The sequence below is a fragment of the Ictalurus furcatus genome, chromosome 27, assembly GCF_023375685.1.
Source record: "Ictalurus furcatus strain D&B chromosome 27, Billie_1.0, whole genome shotgun sequence".
In the NCBI taxonomy this organism is placed as follows: domain Eukaryota; kingdom Metazoa; phylum Chordata; class Actinopteri; order Siluriformes; family Ictaluridae; genus Ictalurus; species Ictalurus furcatus.
In genome coordinates, this window is record NC_071281.1 from 19,292,850 (window position 1) to 19,297,849 (window position 5,000).

Below are 5,000 nucleotides of genomic sequence, written 5' to 3' on the forward strand. Positions count from 1 at the left end.
TTTAGTACTCAGGCAACGTAATCTATACTCACGTCCTATACCTGTACCACTGAGAGAAAACTGTTCATTTAATGTATTATTATTATTAGTAGTAGTATTATTATTATTAGTAGTAGTAGTATTGTTATTATTAATGTAATATTAATTAAAAATAATAATAATATAAATATCTATGACTATTAAAACTATCTGTGTATTGTTTGTAAAATGAAAGAAAGCAGTTTTAGGCATGTTGTGTAGTTAAGAGCAAAATGAAGAATAAAGCACAGCTTCCTCATGACACTGAACACTGTGACTTATATATGTATATATGTATATATATATATATATATATATATATATATATATATATATATCAGACTATTCATACATACATTCATACATACATACATACATATATATATATATATATAGTCTGCCGGTGGTTCCTGGGTCTACAAGTTCACAAGTCTTTCATCTTTGAACTTTATACAATATATCCAGCTGTGGCCTTGTTTGTGTGAACAGATGATGCTAGACCTTTTCTCTTTTAAACCTCTTTGTAGTCATTTTTACAGTTACTTTAAACAGCTTTTCCCCAGTGTAATTTGTAGTGGAGCTATGTAGTTAATTACCTTAAATTTCATACAGGTCCCCTAGCCAAGTAACCCCATGGTGTAGTTCATCACATTAACTAAGGATTAACTGAAGAAGAAGAAGAGGAAGAAGAAATGGAAATTTCTATCAGTGTTGTTTGTAATAATCTTCACTGAGATGAAGAGAGAATAACACATTTAATAGCTTGATTAAAATATAGTCTTCTACAATCAAGTAAAAGAAAAAGAAGTACATTTCAGTTAAATCAGAATTGTTGTTTCCACAGAATCTGAAAGTCCATTAATATTCCCACTTTACAGTCTCAATTATAAAGCAAACAGTTTATCATCAGAACTTTAGGTTACTTTATGTTAGGCTAAAGAATGATTTAATGATGTAATCAGATACACTGAAAAACCCAGAGTCTTCTGTTCCTTGTTTACAGTTTACATTTCAGGTACTTCATTTCATTTTTCTAATCTTATGTTGTTGAGTGAGTCGTCTGATTGGTACATCAAAGTGGGAAGAGCTTTCTCTTATAGAGCCCCACAGTTATGGAACAGTCTTCCTATTAGTGTTCGGGACTCAGACACAGTCTCAGTGTTTAAGTCTAGGCTTAAAACGTATTTGTTTACTCAAGCCTACCCTGACTAGATTCTGTTCTACTACTTCGCAGTCATAATCATCTTTTTTTCTCCCTCTCTCCTTTCGCCGAGCCCCACATGAATTTATGGAGATACTAGAGATCCAGATCCTCTCTGCCTCTGGATGGAGCTCAAATCTTCTCTAATTCCAGACTGCTGGGACTACGGCTGCTCCTAAGGCCATACAGACTTCATATAAATCCATAATGAACTTTTTCACACTATCTGTTGTTACCCAGATGAGGATGGGTTCCCTTCTGAGTCGGGTTCCTCTCAAGGTTTCTTCCTCTTAAAACATCTTAGGGAGTTTTTCCTTGCCACCGTCGCCACTCAGTGGCTTGCTCAGTTGGGATAAATTCACACCTTTAATATCTGTATACCATGTTGATATTTCTGTAAAGCTGCTTTGAGACAATGTCTATTGTAAAAAGCGCTATACAAATAAAATTGAATTGAATTGAATTGAACCAGTGGTACAGCGGAGTGCTGTTCCTCAAACCAGACCTGCTGTGGCAGGGGTACTGTTCTGATCGCAGGAGCAGGGGGATTCTGCTGTCCTGGTTTAGAGAAAATGAATCCACATTAACAGGATTCATTTTAATGAATAAATGTCAGTGAAAGGTTTCAGTCTTTAAGGTTTAAGAATGTCACAGGAGTGCATTAAAACTCTGATCTACACACTGTGTGAAAATCTTAGGCAAGGACACGCAATAAAGCAAAGATGCCTTCAAATAAATTACAATGAAACATTTCTAAGTAAAAAGATACTGTATAGTGCAGTAAACAGTAATAAAGTAATCACAGTCAGTATTTGGTGTGATAAATCTGTGCTTGGACTCTCAATACTACACGAGAAGCCTCCACTAGAATGTCATGATGTAGTTTAATGAAATGTGTTGTTTATTTATAAGTTTAGCTGTTCAGTGAAGTTTAGCTAGCGTAGTTAGCTTCTGTCTCTCTTCTGTCTCTCTTCTGTCTCTCTGTGGTGAGCGAGTTTAATGACTCCGGTAGAATCTGTGTGAAGTATGTAAACAAAAGACTGGCATCAGCTCGCACACTTGAGTGTTTTGTGTACTTGTGTAGAGTATGTAAAAGGCCAAACAGCTGTGCTTCCTCTGTATTAAACCCCACTGGCTCCACTTTCTGGATAAAGCGATGAATGGCGGTAAAGTTTGTCTGTAAGCGTAGCAGATGAGCGCTAGGTCAGATTATCCTTCACACCGTGAGCACGTTTACAGCAGAGCGCATCGAATTAACACCAACTCTGACTTTATTTGATTCCTTCTACAAATCAAAACAGTGAATAAATAGTGTGATAAAACTCACTTGCAACTTGTCTCTGAATCTGACCCCAAAACATGCAGAAAATAAACTAAAATACTGATTTAAACCCTTTGCTGAGTCTGTGTCCAGCGTCTGTTATGAGCTCCAGCTCCGTATTACACTTTAGCTCCTCTTTTTGTCACAAAGGGTTCAATCACAGTTTTAATGCGCTGCACAGTGTGCTATCTAACCTGCTTTACCTGGAGAGTCTCCACTGTTTTTCCATAAGTAGATGATCACAGCGGCCACCATACCTACGACTCCACCTCAAACACAACAGAGACATTTCCTTTAGAGTGAAGAAATATCTACGTTCTCACCCAGTAAGGCTATATTGTTGTAGTAAGTTATTCTGGTGTAATCTAAAGCTTTAAATGTACAATTTCCAGCATGCAACATCGATAACTGTGCCTTTAACTGTTTAAGTGTGCCTTTAACATCGATAACTGTGCCTTCTCGCGATGCGAGTGTGAAGGGGTGGCGCAGGAGCATAAACGAGTCTTCAAACGAAAGGGGGTTACCAAAATGTTGCTGCTCATAATTTTAAAAAGAATTTTAAATTTCTGATTATTTAAACGTAAATGATCAGCTCTCCAGGTCTCTCAATGTCTCTCAGGGTCTCTCCAGGTCTGTCGGGGTCTCTCCAGGTCTCTCAATGTCTCTCCAGGTCTGTCGGGGTCTCTCCGGGTCTCTCAATGTCTCTCAGGGTCTCTCCAGGTCTGTCGGGGTCTCTCCAGGTCTCTCAATGTCTCTCAGGGTCTCTCCAGGTCTGTCGGGGTCTCTCCGGGTCTCTCAATGTCTCTCAGGGTCTCTCCAGGTCTGTCGGGGTCTCTCCGGGTCTCTCAATGTCTCTCAGGGTCTCTCCAGGTCTGTCGGGGTCTCTCCGGGTCTCTCAGTGTCTCTCAGTGTCTCTCCAGGTCTGTCGGGGTCTCTCCGGGTCTCTCAGGTTCTCTCAGGTTCTGCTTGGCCTGGCCTGTAGATACACCTCCTGCTGCAGTACATGACTTAAATAAATAGGCAGCTGAAGTGCTGAAGAGCTGCAGTAGTGTATCTGGCAGTTTGTGTTCACAGCATGCATCTCCAGCCTCCAGCCATCTAATATATAGAATAGAGCTGAGGGTCTGAAGGGACATACGATTCCTCAGTGTGTTAGAGAGAGCTCTGTGTACTGCAGACACACTTTATAAACCTCATTAAACAGTCAAGCAACTGGAGGGGATCTGTCTGTTCCTCCTCAGGAGCCTTCAGAGCAGACAGGAGGTGCTGTGGGTCACTGTACATGGAGTGTAGAACATCACTGGAATGCAATTTTAACTCCTCCCACTGATCTGTTCGAGATTCTGGACATGGACGGCTCCATGGAAAGCCAGCATGTGGCACAGATCGTAATTATCAGGAAAGACAACAGACAGCCTTGTATGTCTCTCTGCTCTTTGGTGAAATAGAGAACCAGTGGTCGGTTTCCTCGACGTGGAAGTGTGTCTTTGGAGGCAGAGCTTACAGCTAACTGTAGTGAGTGACACGCACGGCGGATGAGGACCAGATGTTTTAAGTCACTCTCTTCCCACAGAGTTTTGTACACACTACTGTCATCACAGCTGCATTATCTGCGCCAGGTCAAGCAGGTTCTTCCTCGAGACCACACTTCCTAAGAAAAGCTAGAACTGCTCTGGCTATTGATGTTGTACCCCTCCCTCCAGCTCAAAAAGGCCAAGGTAAAGGCCACCAAATTCCCCTTGTGCTCTCTAAAATACAGAATTACGATCCTACTTGAAGACATTTACATGGTAAGTGTGGACTTTCATCAAGATCAGCTAGCAGTCTTTTAAAAAAATATGGTGCCAATGTAGCAGAGGAATTACTCGAGTTTTTCACCAAAAGAAAACAATATTTAGATTTCTCATGAGAATGTTATTCACAAATATAATTATTCAAATGTTAATTTTGAAACTGTTTTATATATATTTTAAAAAGATAAATGTTTCCTTTAGTGAGATGTGAATGGGAGGAGCCTCGGGTGGTTTGGCTGTGACAGAGACAGTAGGTTAAAATTTGCTCTGCTCTGTACGTATTAAATAATCAGTCTCTTTATTTTCATGATATCGTCACACCCTCAGGAGAAATGATTGATAAAAATCTCTACCAGTTATGAAGTTAATAAGAGGCACGACACCTTTAATAAATGAACGTTTAAAACCAGTTTTGTGCTTCCTCGTGTTCTCCCAGTTTTATAGGGCATTTTGTGGAAGGATCTGAAACTACTCAAGGCAACAAATAAACAGAAAGTAGATGCACACTGCCTGCAATCAGGGGGCAAATACTTTTTTCATGGCACTGTAATCGAGTGACTTTTGAATTGAGTTGATTGTTTTTAGTGGCTTAACATTATTAAACGGATTTATCTGACTGAGATAAAGATCACCATGAAACAGAGGAATTAACTCTCTAAAGACCGAG